Below are 18,397 nucleotides of genomic sequence, written 5' to 3'. Positions count from 1 at the left end.
ACACTAGCAATGAACTATCTGGAAAGGAAATTAAGAAAGCAATCTCTTTTACAATAGCAAAAAAAAATTTAAAAAATAAAACTCTTAAAAATAAATTAAACCAAAAAATGAAAGATTTGTACTGAAGTCTATGATTGATAAAAGAAGCTGAAAAAGACAGAAATAAATAAATAAATAATGCTGTGTTCATGGTTGGAAGAATAAATATTGCTAACATGTCCACACTACCTGAAGTGACCTACAGATTCAAAGCAATCCCAATCAAAATTCCAATGGCATTCTGTAGAAATAGAAAAATAATTCCAAGATTTGTAATGGAAACACAGAAGAGAGCAAAAACCAAAGTAATCTTGAGAAAGAGCAAAGCTGGAGACACCACATCCCCTGATCTCAGACTGTATCACATAGCTATGGTGATCAAAAAGCATGTTTCTGGCATAAAATCAGGGACATAGACCAGAGGAACACAGTTGAGAGCCTAGAGATAGTGCCAGAAATGTGCAGTCAGATAATACTTGACAACATTGCCACAAACACACTTCGGGAAAAGATAATCTGTTCCACAAACGGTGCTGATAAAACCGGATATCCACAGGGGAAAAACAAAGAGAAAGAAACTGGACTTTTATCTTCTACCACTCACAAAAATTAACTCAAAATGGATTAAAATCATGAATGTAAGACCCGAAGGCACAAGAATCCTAGAAGAAAATATAGAAAAGCAGCTCCTTGGCATGGGTCTTAGCAATGAGATTTTTGTGTAAGACACCAAAAGCATAAGCAACAAAAGAAAAAATAAAGAAAAATTACACCAAACTGGAACCTTCCATACAGCAAAGAAAACAAGATGAAAAAGCAACCTACAGACAGGGAGAAAGTATTGCAAACCCTGTGTCTGGTAAAGGGTGAATATTGAAAGTATATAAGGACCTCATACAATAGAACAATACAACAAATGATCACATTTCAAAGTTTGCAAAGAACCTGAAGAGGCATTTTCCCAAGAAGATATACAAATGGCCAACAGCTATATAAAAAAAGCTTGACATCAGTAAACAGAGACTCAAACCACAGTGTGGTGCCGCCTCATACCTGTTAGGACCGCTAGTGGCTAGTGTCAAAAGGACAAGAGATAAAAAGTGTTGGCAAGGATTTGAAGGAGGGGGAGCCCTTGTTCACTGTTGGTGAGAATGGAAATTCATGTAGCCATCATGGAAAGCAAGAATGGAGTTTCCCATAAAAATTAAAAATAAAACTACCATATGACCCAGCAACCAACCCATCCATATTTGGATATATATGCAAAGGAAGTCAAATCTGCATGTTAAAGGGATTCCTGGACGCCCATGTTCGCTGCAGCATGACTCACGACAGTGACAACATAGGAAGGAAACACCTTAAGTGTCCATTGACAAATGGATTTTAAAAATTATATATATTTGGAAAAAATGTAGATCAAAGGAAATGCAACAAATCCAAAGGCAGGTAAGAATTAGTGTGAGAGAGGAACAGAAATTCATGTATAAACCAAATGAAAGATAAGAGCAAGAATAAATACAGAGACTACAGTGATCAAAATAATTGTTAGTGGAATAACTTGGTTTGTACAATGTAGAGCTACCTCAGTTGGCTAGGATACACAATTCAGCTATATTCTATTTATAATAGACACACCCCAAAAAACCAACTCAAGATTAAAAATGAAGAAATTAAAAAAGATATACCAGGCAAATGCAAAGTGAGGGAGGGTTCTGCGCCAAAACTAACACCACGAACACAAAGCATTTAGGTTGAAAGAGTTACGGACACCACAGAAGCTAACTTTGAGTAGAAGTTTCCCACAAAAATTAAAAATAAAACTCTTCCAGATAAAGTAGCAGAAATCATGATCTGTAAGAAACTGCTTAAGAATATTGAAAGGAAATTCTAACAGTGGTGCAGGAAAAGTCAAAAACTCACAATTGTAGTATAACAGGTTAACACAGAGTTGTTAGAAATTGGCCAACTTAGTGAGCTGAAATCAAATCAAATGAAAGATTTGAAAATAATCATGAGCACCTGGATTAAATAGATGGGTACGACAGAGCTCACAATTCGTGGCAGCACATTTAAAAATATCTGACATCTTTCAGATGTCAAAAGGGGCTTCCCCTACTTCCTCCACAAGTTCAATAATTAGGCCTTTTGAGTCAACGGACAATAGAGATTTAACAACAACAAATTTATTACATATTTAACACAGAGCCACACACATTCGGAATGAGACTCAGAGAAGGTCAAGAAGGTTGACTCTTACAGAGAGCTGCACAGGAGGACAGGCGCTCAGGCCTCTGGGAGAGGGGGAACAATCTATGGAGAGTTGAGGGAAGGATCCTGTTATACAAATAAATTCTCCCAGGCAATAGCCACCTGTGCTCATCTCTGCTGGGCCAGGCGTCAGACCCCCAATCTCTCCTTCCTGGGAAAAGATCTTTCTGGGCAGAAAGGGGGACATCAGATGGAGAAGCCCAGAACTGCATCTGCTGTTTATTGGTGCAGATGGGGGTCAGTTCCATTATATAAAAGAACAAAGTTTTGGAGGAGTACCTGTGTCTGCAGTTTCTCCAAATAACCAACTTGAAATATGACAAATAAATACATTTCAGGGTGTCATACCATGGGGTTCCACAGAGTGCTCACTCTGTTTTACCCCACTCTTCTCAGTGCTTGATACATGGTTTAACTCATTTCTCCCCCATACTCCCTTTATGAAATGGGTACCACTCTTTTGTATTGCTGGGAATTGACCCCAGGGCCTTGCACATGCTCACCTCGTGCTCTACCACTGAGCTACACCCCTACGTGCAATGGATGCAAATTCTGTCACCCCCAGTTTTACAGGTATGACCCAGGCTGGCCCAGCTCCACATCTGGGAGGTGGCAGAGCTAGAATTCAGATGTCCTACTTGGCCTCTCTACCACCTCCTCCCTGTCTCCTATCTGGCATTATTTGCCATGCAGTTAATCATTACACTATTTACCTTTCAAACACAGAGAAGCCTCAACAATGACCATCCATCAGGCCACAAAAGAAATAGGAATAGACCTTCAAAACCAGAAATCCTAAGGAACACATTTTCTAACCACAGTGTGATAAATAATGAAAAGTCAAAAGGAGAACTCGAAGAGGCATTAAAGTTTCCTTCCAAACATTTCTTAGGCTAAAGAGCAAATCAAATAAGAAATAACAACTGGTCAAGAAATTAACGCCAATGAAGACAGTGCATATAAATCAGACATTTCCAAAGTGGCACAGAGATGAACACTCATAGCCTAAAATGTGTGCTTTAGAAAACAAGGAACATTTACAAGAAAATTAAGTTTTCAACGAAGTCATTATTAGGAAATAAAAACAAGGTAATCTTCCAACAAGTCTGAAGTAAGAAATTAGGAAAGAAAATAAGTAGAGAAATATAATAATGAAAAGCATAATTTAATTAAATCTCAAACAAACAAACAAGATGTAGTAAATCTATAAAAACAAAATGTGGTTCATTGAAAAGACCCACCAAATGGCAAGACTGGTCAAGAGAACAAAAGAAAAGATAAACCGTGGTAAGAATAAGGAAGAGGATTTTTTCTCCAGAGAAGGGCAAGATCAAAACATTTTGAAAGAAATTCTTTCACAGGGCTGGGGCTGTAGCTCAGTGGCAGAGCGCTGGCCTAGCATGCGTGAGGCACTGGGTTCGATCCTCAGCACCACATAAAAATAAACAAAATAAAGACATTCTGTCCATTTACAACTACAAAAAAAAAAAAAACTTAAAAAAATGAATTATTTTACAACTTCCTACCAAGAAGTATGACAATCAAGGAAAAATGTCACCTTTGAGGAAAATGAAAACAGAACTAAGAATCAACCCTGGAAGTAAATATAATTAAAAACAATAGAGGAAATGCATAAAATACTTCCAAACCTGTCTGATCCTGACCTCTGCTCACACCGCACAGTTTCCCACAATTTTAGGGACAATCGCCAGCACCCCAGCATGTCTGAATTGAATAAATCATTCTAAACCTTTTAAATTTTTTTCAGATGGCCCCAAATCATTTCATGAGGCGACTTTAGTTCTGCTATCAAAACCAGACAGTTAAAAATTAAGAAGCAAAATTTTTAAGCCCAAGCTACTAATAAATACATCCGGTTAAATCCCACAACAAAGTAACCATAAATCGAATTCAGGAATGGGTAAAAAAAAAAAAGTAGTGTGACGTGATCAAGTAGGTATTAGCTCAGGAATTATGAGACAGGTCACATTTGAAATCCTGTCCATGCTTTCGGATAAGACTGGCAGATTAAACACAACTATATTTACTAGATACAACCTAGAAACTCAGAGAGATCCTTAACTTAGAGGGATCCTGTCTCAAAAAATAAAACCAAAAACAAACCATCAAATAAAAATGCCTGGGGGTACAGCTCAATAGTGGAGCACCCCTGGGTTCAATTCCAATTACCCCCATTCTACACAAATAGAAAGAAAGAAAATGTAGTGTATATACACACAATGGAATACTACTTAGTTTTTTAAAGAAAGAAATTGCATCATTTGCAACAGCATAGATGAAGCAAGAGGATATTGTTTTAAGTGAAATAAGTCAGGTACAGAAAGACAAATACTGTGTGATCTCATTTGTACATGTGTGGAAACTAAAGTGGGTCTCAAAGAAGCAAAGTAGTGAAAGCTACCAGATGCTAAGGGCTGGCAGGTGGGTGGGGAAGGGGGAACGCAGGTCAAAAGGTACTAAGTTTGAAAAATAAGTTCTGGTGAGCTTCTGTACAGTATGGGAATTATAGTGAATAAAAATGTATTGTTTTTTTTCCTCAAATTTACAAAAATAATGCCCCGGTGCAGCAAGGTTCAGAGGCCGGCTTTAGGCAATGAGTGGGTCACCAGGGCTCCCAGATCGTCAGTGGATTTATCCATAGCTGAATGCACCACTAGGAGGCAGGACCTCACTGGAGGAAGAGGGTCACTGGGCGACATGCGCTAGGAGGGTTTATCTTGTATTCCTAGTTGTTGTTGTTGGTGGTAGTGTTTTTGCCACACTGGGGATTGAAGCCAGGGCTTTACACATGTTAGGCAAGTGCTCTACCACTGAGCTACACTGCCAGTTCTTGAAAGGCATTCTTAAACAAGGCACAAAGGGGAAAATATCGACAAACTTGAGTTTATAACACAAACCTTTTGAATGTAATTTTGGGTAATGTTGGAAGAGCAAAAGCAGAATACAGAATCACCCTTACTTAGTATCTGCACAAGATAATCTAGCCAAAAATTCATCAGGGGGTTGGATGATCAGAGGCAGGTCGAAAGCACAATCTAGAACAACTAGAAAACTAAATCAAAATAATTTTTATTTCTATTTTTTAAAGGCATTAGAGAGCTAGAGAAACAATCCAGACTGAGGGACTGAGGTTCCAGAGGCAAAACTTCTCAGAGACAGCTGAGGAGCTGCTGCTGTTCTTTACCTCCTTCTCTACCTGGGGCATCTGTTCATTGTGGGAAGGGAGCTGAGTAGCTGGGCGTGGCCAAGGTTGAGTGAGCTGGGGACAGGAAAAACAGAAGAGTCTGGTGATGGTGCAGGCGTGGAGACTGGAGGAGCCTCACACACACTGCCAGGTGCCCCTCCAGGTATCTGGAGAAGTTATTCAGAGCAAAAGGCTAGAAATTATATCAAGTGCCCCTGAAAAGCAAAGTAGAATTTCCTGCCAGCCTACCACACTTAAAAGCCAAAAACTGTCATGGTGAGGGACAGAGGACATGGAGAGGGAGTCAAGAGCCCTGGAGGGAACATGGATCTAGTCGTGAAATCTGTAGTTTGTTGGTCCTCTGAGGGTAGGGTACTTGTCAAATCTGGACACAGCCAGAGGCTGAGAATCTGGGCTTGGCTTGGCCAGGGGACTCCCACCAGAAAGCGGAAACCAACACTGTATTTGATGGTCTTGCGGGGCTGGACTGCCAAATCATAGCCTTCAAGGAATCAAACAACTTGGTTTCCTGTTGAGAACTTTTCTCAGTTCTAAAGCTGCATGAAGCAAGAGACTAAAAATATAACAAAATCTTTGAAGAGCAGAGAAGACTTAACTGCCCAGTCTCTCTACTGAAATTCCTGAAGATTCTTACCTACAATCAGAGAAAACTAAAGGTATATTAACTTTTATTAAAAAATGCAAACTAATCTTGACTCATTTCATGCCCTGATTTGCTTAAAGTAATCAGACCATTACTTTAGCTGCCTAACATAGAAAAGGGGGAATTATTCTTACATGGAGGATAACATCTAGAGACTCTATGTCTTTTACACATAATGTCTGACATTCAGTAAAACATTAATAGTCACATCAAAACATAAGACTATAAGACCAAAGAGAAAAATAATGGAATCATATACAGAGATGATATGGAGATTGGAGTTGACACACACCCAGTGATAAAAATGTTCAAGAAAATGGATAAAAAGATGGAGAAAATATATGGTCAGAAAATTCCAACAGAAAGTTGAACTCTACAAAAATAAATCAAATGGACATTGCAGACCAGAAAAGCACAATTTCTTAAACTAAACTTAATAGAAGGATTTAGCAGGAGACTGAATACAGAATAAAACCAAAATTAGTGAAGTAACAAATTGCAAGACAGATCAATACAAAATACCCAACTAAAATTTAAGAATGGAAAAATTTATAAAGGAGTACGAGACATGTGAGAAACAGTCTAAATGTCTAACATGGCTTGCACTTTGAGTCCTAGTAAAAGAGAAGAGGAAATAGAAGGAAAGAAGAAACATTTAAAGAGATGACTGAGGATTTTTCAGAAGAAAGAAATCAAGTCATAAACTTAAGAAACTCTGAAAACTCCAAATGGGAAAAATAAAGAAAAAGAAATCTGGACACATCACAGTAAACCCGAAAGAGAAAAATCTTAGAGGCAGTCAGAGAAAAACTTCTTAAGTTGCCACCAATCCTCAAACCATAAGCTTTGAAAAACAAGCCAATTAATCAATTAATCAATGACCTTGATTCTGGTGAAGGGCAGAACTAAACCAACCTAAGCCCCCCTACCCATGCTGAAAAAACACTTTAAAAAGCTGTTATAAATGTAAATGTTATTAAGTCCCTGAACAGATGAAGACATGGCAAGGATTTTACCAGGAAAAATTAAAGAGACAGAAGAAACCCAGGGGGTGCCCAAGTGCAGAAGCCACTTTTGAAGTGAAGACCTTGGTGGCTTCCAGAGAATCAGATCTTAGGTTTGGTAGCCTGAGGGTGAGGGGTTCAGAAATGAAGTCCAGTCATTACTATGTTATGTGGATGTATTAGTCAGGGTCTCCAGAGAAACAGAATCAGCAGGAAGTGTACTTATAAAAAGGGGACTTATTAGATTGACTTACACAACCAGAAGCTGGATAGTCCACAATGGCCGTCTGCAGGCTGGAGAGCTGGGAGAACCAGTAGCTGCGCAGTCCAAGAGGCTGAAGCCCCACAACAAGAGGGATCAATGGTGCTACCCTAGTCTGAGACCTAAGGCTTTGGAAACTCCCTGGAGAATCACTGGCAGAGTCCACTTTGGAAGAGTGAAGAAGCGAGAGAGTCCGATATCCTCAGACAATTGAAGCGGCAATCAAGAACCTGTTCAAGAAGAATCAAGCTTACATCTGCTGCTGCTTCCTTGTCCTTCCAACTTTTATTCCATCCAAGCCATCATCCTATTGGACAGTGCTGCCCATGCTTAGGGAGGGTCTCCATTTCAGTTGGCTATCCCATATGCCAATCATTCCTAAATACATCCTCATTGACACACCCAGAAGCCTCTTAATCATTGGCATGTCTTAATACAATCAAGTTGACAATTCAAAATAACCACTAGAGTGCATATATGATTACATGACCTGTGTAACTCTATATCGTGTACAATAAGATGAATGAGAAGTTAGACTCCACTTATGTGTGATATGTCAAAATGCATTCTATTGTCATGTATAACTAATTAGAACAAATAAAAATATATATTATATATATTAAAAGGAAAAAAAGAAACGAAGACCAGAGACCACTCAGGGAGGAGGGTCTAATGGCTGGCTCCATTCCACAGGCTCACGTGAGGCTGAACGTCATGGAGGAAGAGTGTGGCAGAGGGAAGTAGCTCACTTGATGATCAGGAAGCAGAGATAGAGGGAGCCTCCACTTGCCAGATACAAATTTATACCCCAAAGTCACACCCCTGTTGCCCACCTCCTCCAGTCATACCCAACCTGCCTTTAGTTACTACTCAGTTAATCTCATCAGGGGACTAAGCCACTGATTTGATTAAGACCTTCATGATCCAATCATTTCTCCTCTTAACCTTCTTGCATTGTCTCAAACATGAACTTTTGGGGGACATCTTACATCCAAACCATAACAGGAGGAAATGGTAACTGTATGGCAGAGATGTCTGGCAAATACCACCTCAGTGTCAAGATTCTTTTTTTTTTTTTTTAACTGAGTACTGAGGATCAAACCCAGGGCCTTGCATATGTTAGGAGAATATAAATTTGTTATTTGTTATGGTTTGAATCTGAAATGTCCCCCAAAATCTCATGTTGAAAGCATGATCCCCAATGCAGCCAGGTTCAGAGTATTTTAAGCAATAACATGATCATGAGGGCTCTGACCTCATCAGTGAATTAATCCATTTAATCGATAACTGAACCGATTACTAGGAGGTAGGTCTTGGTTGGAGGAAGTAGATCACTAGGGATGTGCCTTTCAGGGCATATTCCCAGCCCCTTCACCTCACTCTCTCTCTCGCTGTCTGCTTCCTGGCTTAGCAGCTTCCTCCACCACATCTTCTGCCACGATGTTCTACCTTATCTCAGGCCCACCCAAAGGAATGGAACTGGTTGACCATGAACTTAATCCTCTGAAACCATGAGTCATATAAACCTTTTTTCCTCTAAGTTGTTCTTGTTAAGTATTTTGGTTACAATGACAAAAAGTTGACTAACACAATTTTTAAAGAATAATACTCACAGACCATATTCCCGAGATTGAGGACCCAACATTATAAATATATCAATTCTTTTCAAGTAAACCCATAGGTCAATGTAATCCCCACAAGATTTTGACAAGCTGAATCAGAAAGGCAAAGACCTGAAACACTTTGGAAGAAGAGAAGATTTACTCTACCAACCATTGGAAATTATGGGGAAGCTGGCATCGCTGTGACCAGGTGGGGCTGGCACAGGAGGGGCCATGACAGGCCAAAGAAAGGGAGGAGAGGACACATAAACACACCTGCTAGTCAGCATTCACATCACTGTGACCAAAATACTTGGCAATAACAACATAACAACATAGAGGAGGAAAAGTTTACTTGGGGATCACAGTTTCAGAGGTCTCAGTCTGTGGGTTGCTGACTCTGGGCCCCAGGCAAGGCAGTACATCGGCAGAAGGGACAGAAAATCATGGTGGGAACAGGAAGCAGAGGGGTGGGGGGAAGGGACCACAGGAAGAACAATCCTTCCAGAGCCTGCCCCCAGTGACCCACCTCCTCTAACTATATTGCCACCCAGTCATCAACACTAGGATGGACTGTTGAGGTTAAAGTTCTCACAATCTAATTATTTTACCTCTCAATATCCCTGCAGTAATAGAGGCTTTTAGGGGACACTTCATATCCACACCATAACAGTCCACCCCAGCCCCCAAAAGCGCATATCCATATCACAATGCAAAAATGCATTTAGTCCACCTCTAAGAGTACCAGAGTCTTAGCAGTTCCAGTGTTTCCCAGAAGTCCAAGTCCAAGGTCTCACCTGAGACTCAAGGCAAATTCTCAGTTGTGAACCCGTGTGAAAGTCAAAAGCAAGTTGCATATATCCAATGTCCAGTGGCATGAAGTAAACATCACCATTCTAAAAGGGAGGAATAGAGGCATAGGAAGAAGAAATGAGGCCAAAGCAAGACCAAAACCCAGATGGAGAAACAGGTCCCCTAATTCCACCCATAATTCCTTGAACAGCACCTAGGACACTTGGCTTTGAGATGCTATTTCCAAAAGGCTTGGGCAAGCCAGGCCCAGTGGTATATGCCTGTAATCCCAGTGGCTCTGGAGGCTAAGGCAGGAGGATTGTAAGTACAAAGTTAGCCTCAGCAACTTAGTGAGGCCCTAAGCAACTTGGAGAGACCTTGTCTCTAAATAAAATATAAAAAGGGCTGGGGATATGGCTCAGTGGTTAAGCGTCCTGGGTTGGAGCCCTAGTACCAAGAGGAAAAAAATAAAGAAGGCTTGGGCAGCCCTGCCCTTTTGGCCTTGCCAGGTGCAGCCCACATGGCCTTTCTTTTAGCCTGGCTCTCTGACCCTGCTACTTTGTCCTCCCAGGCCTTCCTTTGAATTCTCAGTGGACACCTTCATGACCCCGTCACTGTAGCAGTCTGAATTCCTGTAGAACCAACACCATGTGGACGACACCAAGGTCTGCTGCCAGCTCACATAAAACCTGGACCCCCAGAATCACAACTGCAGTGACCTCTGAGTCCCTGTGCAGTGCAGCATGGTGAGACAACTTCCTAGGGCCCCCTGCGTGAGTAGAATGCCCATGATCACAAAGGAATGTCCCCTTCGGCCCCTTGACCCTGAAATCGTTGTGGTCTTACCAATTCCTGAAAATACCCTCAAGGCATGTTTTCCTTTGTCTCTGCAAAGTACTTAGAATTTCTTTGGGGGTTTTAATCTCTTTAATGAGCACACTTTCCTTAACCCAGCTTTACTTTGTTTTGGCCAAAATGTGAGGTTTTTTAAAATATCATTTATCTCTGCTTTCTGCTTCCAATTCTTACAGTAAACCTGGCCCAAAACTGCCAGCAATATTCATGCCACTGACGGTGCTGCCTTGAAATTTCCTCTGCCAGATTAATTAGTCCAACACCTTTAAATGTGGCTTTCCCAAAGTTTCAGGACATGGGCAAAGTGTAGGCAAGTTCTTTGCCAGAATACCTGTTGAGTGGCCTCTAGTCCCATTCCCAGTGGAGTCCTCATTTTTCTCTGAACCTCACAAACCCAGTCTGCATTCCTGTTGGCATTCTGGTCTTTTGAGCGCCAGCAGAATTGCCCATGAAGCTCCACCTATCACATTCTATAGCTTCCCCATCTGCAACTAGAAACTTTTAAAATCCCTTCCACAAACCAGCAGCAATGTTTCTGAGTCACATGGTCAAGTTGCTCACAACAACGACCCTACTTCTCAGTACCAACTTCTGTTTTGGTTTGCTTTTGCATCGCTGGGATCCAAATACCTGGCAAGGGAGGTTTTCAAGATGGCGGAAGAGAGGAGGTTGCTGCTCCATGAAGTGAAACCAGGAAAACCAACAGGCAACGTCTTAGCAAGGTGGGCGAACACAAAAAAGCAGGGGGACTTTACTGGAATTTAAAACTGAACATTCAAAGCAGATCAGCCCTCAGGAGTCTGGCTATAATAAAATAAGGAAGAAATCCCCACTGGCACAGCTGCTGCCACAGCCAGGCTGGAAGCTCCAGCCGGAGCAGTCCCTCTTTGAGAACAGTGGAGGGATAAGGGAATGAAGGGGGTTAGGTGGGTTCCAGGTGGCTAAGGGAACAAAGCACCAGGCAGCCCACCATAGGAAAGAACAACCAATCAGGCGCCGACAGACAGCAGTGATAACCACCTGTCAATCAGCGGGGTCTCCTGACCAATCCTGGAAGGACATGGATCTCAGCAAGATTCCCCATCCAACCCCAGGAGGACAAGGAACTCTAAAAACCTCCCTTTCCTGTCCCAAGCCCTCCCTTCCTGACCTAAGCCCAATAACATTCCAATATGGCTGAGCCTGTGCACGATTCCCCTGGACCGGTTCTGATGGACTGGAGGGTCTCCCCGGGGAACGAATCTCAATAAAGCCTTGTTCAGCTGCTTTTAACCTGCCTCCTTTTGATCACCAGTGCCTGACCTTACAAAAGGAACCTGCATTTTGGGGAGGCCCAGGGCATATCTGGGTATGGAGCATTTAGAGATCAAGGACATTGCTGGTAAACCTGAAAGATGCACTGCATGATATCTGTGTGTGGAGAAGCCACCATCTCTCCAGGCAGCATGCAGGAGACTAAGGAAGGAACTATTTTGCAGCTGCTGTGTGTGGGGCCAGCAACTGAGGGGGCCGATTCCTGGCAAAACCAAGTTTGACCCAAAATACAGGCCCAGTAAACACACACTGCATGACACGGAGTGTGCTTAAGTGCCCAGGAGAAAATCAAATGTGGAGACAGGTTTACACAGGGCACAACTGGTCGTGGAACCCCACCTGGCTCTCCCTTCCCCTCTAATCCAACTGCTTGCAAGACCAGCTGGGAAAGACCCATCTGGCTGGAAGGGCGGGTCAGGAGAAATTGTTTGGAGAATGAATCCGAGAACAGGAAATGTGGGGTCTACAGGTAACTTAGGGGGACTAAGAATTGGGTTCCCCACCACATGAGTAGATCTCAGGGGATCCCTGGGGACATCTTTCAGTGTGAACCAGCAATCACTGGGCCCTGGTGGGGCACTGATTTAAAATCTCCAGCCCAATTGGCATTCAGCCAAGAGCCTGGAGCCCACCTAAGCCTAAGCCCTACCTCCAAGAATTCTGCCTTATGGGATTACCTCTCCCACTCCAGCACCCAGAGGGCGGAGCATCACCCTCCAGAAGACCCCTCCTAGCACTGCTGAGAAGAGAAGGTGGGAATCATCTGGACTCCAAAGGAAATAATTCTTTAACTCTCCATCAAGATTCTTTTCTTTTGTTTCTTTTCTTTTAGTTCTTTTTTTAATTGTGACCTTAATGGTACATGGACATTTATACAGTCTCCTATTTTTTCTTCTTCTCATCTGTAGCATTTTCAAAGACAGTTATTTTGCATGGATTAGTTTTTTGTGAACTAGGATGGTTTATTAGTAAATTTTAGTTTTGTTTTGTATTCTTTTATTTTTAATGTTTTTTAAAATTTGCTTTATAAGTATAGATTTAATCCTGTTTCCTTTGATTCTCTCTTTTCTTCTGCTAACAGCCAATCTCTATTGTTCTTTCACTCTTCCTTTAATCTTTCAGTTCTTCTTCTCCCCTCCTTCCTCATGATCACCACATCCTGTATCACTTCTGTTCTCTCTCTGTCCACCATCTGAAAATGTAAACCCTTTTGCAAACTTGTTGTTTTTATTATAGGCAATAACTGATCGTATCATTTCTGTTTACTGAGATAATTAACATTGTAGACATCATCGTTGGAACTATTTGGTTTAATGCTTTATATTGTTTGCAGTGGTTGTTGTATTACTTGTCTCCCCCTAAACAGTGAGGTACTCGAAAACTTCAGGGACACTATAAAGTCCACAGAGTATAAACTCTACTGCCTCAGATCTGTGCTGTTAGATGGGTAGATACACAAACAACATGAAAAAGCTAGGGAACAAATATCCCCAAGCAAACCAAGTTTCTCCAATAACAGAATCCAACCACGCCACAGTGGAAGAAATAGCAGAGAAGGAGTTCAGAATGTACATGATTAAACTGATCTGAGAAGTAAAGGATGATGTAAGAAAGCAAACACAGGTAGCAGAAGATCACTTCAATAAAGAGAGAGTCTGAAAAAAAAAAGATATTCTTGAAATGAAGGAAACAATAAGCCAAGTTAAAAATTCAATAGAAAGCATTACCAGCAGACTAGATCACTTGGAAGACAGAACCTCAGGCAAACAGAGTTGGCCACGGAGAGAAGATATAAAGAAACCATGATCAGAACTTCCAAGATCTATGGGATAATATGAAAAGACCAAATAAGATTTATCAGAACACATGAAAGTACAGAGGTACAAACCAAAGGAGTACACAATCTTTTCAATGAAATAATATCAGAAAATTCCCCAAATCTAAAGAATGAAATGGAAAATCAAACACAAGAGATTAACAGGACCCCAAATGTTTAAAATTACTACAGATGTACATCAAGCACACTATAATGAAAATGCCCAGCATACAGAATAAGGGTAGAATTTTAAAGGCTGTGAGAGAAAAACATCAGATTACATTCAGGGGGAAACCAATATGGATCTCAGCTGATTTCTCAACCCACACCCTCAAAGCCAAGAGATCCTGGAATAATATCTACCAAGCTCTGAAAGAAAATGGATGCCAACCAAGAATCCTACATCCAGCAAAATTAAGCTTCAAATTTGAAGATGAAATAAAAAACTTTCATGATAAAGAAAAATTAAAAGAATTTTCAACCAGAAAGCCTGCAATTCAGAATGTTCTCAATAAAATATTCCATGAAGATGAAAGGAAAAAAAAAAGTGAAAACCAATGATGGAAGGAACTACACTAAAGGAACAGTCAATCAAAGGAGAAACTAAGTCAAATTAAAAACTAGAAATAAAAGCCAGGTGTAGTGGCACACACCTGTAATCCCAGTGGCTCAGGAGGCTGAAGCAGGAGAATCATGAATGCAAAGTCAGCCTCAGTAAAATCAAGGTGCTAAGCAACTCAGAGTAACTCTGTCTCTAAATAAAATACAAAATAGAGCTGGGAATATGGCTCAGTAGTCGAGTGCCTCTAAGTTCAATCCCTGGTACCCCCCCCCCCATACACACCAAAAAAAAAAAAATACAAATAAGACAAAATGACAGAGAACACAAATCATATCTCAACAATTAATATCTCAACAACATATCTCAACAACTAACCTTAAACATTAATGGCCTAAACTCATCAATCAAAACACAAAGGCTGGAAAATGGATTAAAAAACAAGACCCAATAATATGTTGTCTCCAAGAGACTCACCTCATAGGCAAAGACATCCACAGACTAAAGGTGAAAGGATAGGAAAAAACATAGCACTCATATGGATTGTGTAAACAAGCAGGGGTTTCTATCCTCATATCAGATAAAATGGACTTCAAGCCAAAGTTAATTAGAAGGGACAAAGAAAGACATTTCATACTGCTTAAGGGAATTATACATCAACAAGACATAATAATCATAAATATTTATGCTCCAAACAATGGAGCATCCACGATACGTCAAACAAAGCCTTCTTTTTTTTTTTGAAGTTGTTATTTTTTTGCCAAATTTTTTTTTTTTAATTTTTTATTGTGGGTTGTTCAAAACATTACAAATTTCTTGACATATCATATTCCACACTTTGATTCAAGTGGGTTATGAACTCCCACCTTCACCCCATACACAGATTGCAGATTCACATCAGTTACACATCCATTGATTTACAAATTGCCATACTAGTGTCTGTTGTGCTCCGCTGCCTTTCCCATCCTCCACCCTCCCCCCTCCCCACCTCTCCCCTCCCCTCCCCTCCTCTCTCTCTACCCCCTCCACTGTATAACCCTGAGGGTCTCCTTCCATTACCGTGCAATTTACCTTCTCTCTCCCTTTCCCTCCCACCTCTCATCCCTGTTAAATGTTAATCTTCTTCTCCTGCTCTTCGTCCCTACTCTGTTCTTAGTTACTTTCCTTATATCAAAGAAGACATTTGGCATTTGTTTTTTAGGGATTGGCTAGCTTCACTTAGCATAATCTGCTCTAATGCCATCCATTTCCCTGTAAATTCTATGATTTTGTCATTTTTTAATGCAGAGTAATACTCCATTGTGTATAAATGCCACATTTTTTTTATCCATTCGTCTATTGAAGGGCATCTAGGTTGGTTCCACAGTCTTGCTATTGTGAACTGTGCTGCTATGAACATCGATGTAGCAGTGTCCCTGTAGCATGCTCTTTTTAGGTCTTTAGGGAATAGACCAAGAAGGGGAATAGCTGGGTCAAATGGTGGCTCCATTCCCAGCTTTCCAAGAAATCTCCATACTGCTTTCCAAATTGGCTGCACCAATCTGCAGTCCCACCAGCAATGTACAAGTGTACCCTTTTCCCCACATCCTCGCCAGCACTTGTTGTTGTTTGACTTCCTAATGGCTGCCAATCTTACTGGAGTGAGATGGTATCTTAGGGTGGTTTTGATTTGCATTTCTCTGACAGCTAGAGATGTTGAGCATTTTTTCATGTACTTGTTGATTGACTGTATGTCCTCCTCTGAGAAGTGTCTGTTCAGGTCCTTGGCCCATTTGTTGATTGGGTTGTTTGTTCTCTTATTGTCTAATTTTTTGAGTTCTTTGTATACTCTGGATATTAGGGCTCTATCTGAAGTGTGAGGAGTAAAGATTTGTTCCCAGGATGTAGGCTCCCTATTTACCTCTCTTATTGTTTCTTTTGCTGAGAAAAAACTTTTTAGTTTGAGTAAGTCCCATTTGTTGATTCTAGTTATTAACTTTTGTGCTATGGGTGTCCTATTGAGGAATTTGGAGCCCGACCCCACCGACTGTAGATCGTAGCCAACTTTTTCTTCTATCAGACGGCGCGTCTCTGATTTGATATCAAGCTCCTTGATCCATTTTGAATTCACTTTTGTGCATGGCGAGAGAAAGGGATTCAGTTTCATTTTGTTGCATATGGATTTCCAGTTTTCCCAGCACCATTTGTTGAAGATGCTATCCTTCCTCCATTGCATGCTTTTAGCCCCTTTATCAAATATAAGATAGTTGTAGTTTTGTGGATTGGTTTCTGTGTCCTCTATTCTGTACCATTGGTCCACCCACCTGTTTTGGTACCAGTACCATGCTGTTTTTGTTACTATTGCTCTGTAGTATAGTTTGAAGTCTGGTATCGCTATACCGCCTGATTCACACTTCTTGCTTAGCATTGTTTTTGCTATTCTGGGTCTTTTATTTTTCCATATGAATTTCATGATTGCTTTCTCTATTTCTACAAGAAATGCCGTTGGGATTTTGATTGGCATTGCATTAAACCTATAGAGAACTTTTGGTAATATCGCCATTTTGATGATGTTAGTTCTGCCTATCCATGAACAGGGTATATTTTTCCATCTTCTAAGATCTTCTTCTATTTCTCTCTTTAGGGTTCTGTAGTTTTCATTGTATAAGTCTTTCACCTCTTTTGTTAGGTTGATTCCCAAGTATTTTATTTTTTTTGAAGATATTTTGAATGGAGTGGTTGTCCTCATTTCCATTTCAGAGGATTTGTCGCTGATATACAGGAATGCCTTTGATTTATGCGTGTTGATTTTAAATCCTGCCACTTTGCTGAATTCATTTATTAGCTCTAATAGTTTCTTTGTAGAGCCTTTTGGGTCTGCTAGATATAGAATCATATCATCTGCAAATAGTGATAATTTAATTTCTTCTTTTCCTATTTTTATGCCTTTAATTTCTTTCGTCTGTCTAATTGCTCTGGCCAGTGTTTCGAGAACTATGTTGAAGAGAAGTGGAGAGAGAGGGCATCCCTGTCTTGTTCCAGATTTTATAGGGAATGCCTTCAGTTTCTCTCCATTCAGAATGATGCTAGCCTGAGGCTTAGCATAGATTGCTTTTACAATATTGAGGTATGTTCCTGTTATCCCTAGTTTTTCTAGAGTTTTGAACATAAAGGGATGCTGTACTTTGTCGAATGCTTTTTCCGCATCTATCGAGATGATCATATGGTTCTTATTTTTAAGTCTATTGATGTGGTGAATAACATTTATTGATTTCCGTATATTGAACCAGCCTCAAACAAAGCCTTCTTAAATTCAAGAATCAAATAGACCACAACACAATAATACTGGGTGACTTTAACACATCTCTCTCGCTACTGGATGGATCTTCCAAACAAAAGCTAAACAAACAAACTATAGAAATAAAAAATACAATCAATGATTTAGACTTAACAGACATATATAGAATATTTCATCCATCAATGACTGCATACACTTTCTTCTCAGAAGCACACAAATCCTTCTTTGAATAGACCATGTTATGTAAGCTATCACATATGTTGGCATACAATTGTAATATTACCTTAATATATTTTTAGCATCTGTAGGGTTATTTTGACAGCTCTCTTTCCATTGATATTAATTTTTGTGTTCTTGCTTTTTTCTTCAACAGACTTGATTTTTATCAAATTTTAGCTATATTTTTTCTTCTCTATTTCATATATTTCTGCTCCTACTATTATTTTTCCCCTCCTACTACTTAATTTGAAAATAATTTTCTGTTCTAGCTTCTTTCTGACACAAGCGTTATAAATGTTCATCTGAGTACTGGTTCATCCCAGAGATCCTGGTATCTTAAGCTTTTATTATCACTTCAAAGCACTCTTTATTTACTTTACTTGTACTTTCTTCCTTGACCTCAGAGGTATTTATGAGTGCACTATTTGATTTTGAAATAGTTGATGTGGGGATGGGGTTCTATATAGCTTAAGGTGATTGATTTCTAATGTAATCATGCAGGAAACACAGTCTTCATGATTT

General features: G+C 40.2%; 1 protein-coding gene across 21 annotated transcripts in view; it reads right to left on the bottom strand.

The window, feature by feature from the left end:
• Window positions 1–18,397, bottom strand: part of LOC124089757 (nuclear body protein SP140-like protein) — a 98,383-nt gene that overhangs the window by 76,438 nt on the left and 3,548 nt on the right. For 2 of the 21 annotated variants that reach the window (XM_058577527.1, XM_058577532.1), the window contains exons 2-3: window positions 9,841–9,939; window positions 7,435–7,672 (exon numbers count right to left, since the gene is read on the bottom strand). The exons of 17 other annotated variants lie outside the window; for them this stretch is intronic. The gene's annotated coding sequence lies outside the window, so the exon portion shown is untranslated. The remainder of the gene's footprint in view (window positions 1–7,434; window positions 7,673–9,840; window positions 9,940–18,397) is intronic. 2 more of the 21 variants (XM_058577528.1, XM_058577533.1) reach the window with 2 other exon arrangements.

Source organism: Marmota monax, unplaced genomic scaffold (assembly GCF_021218885.2).
Source record: "Marmota monax isolate L192 unplaced genomic scaffold, Marmota_monax_Labrador192_F-V1.1 WCK01_AAM20220418_F8-fsc00041, whole genome shotgun sequence".
Taxonomy (NCBI): Eukaryota; Metazoa; Chordata; class Mammalia; order Rodentia; family Sciuridae; genus Marmota; species Marmota monax.
This window is presented reverse-complemented; position numbering and strand designations above follow the sequence as displayed.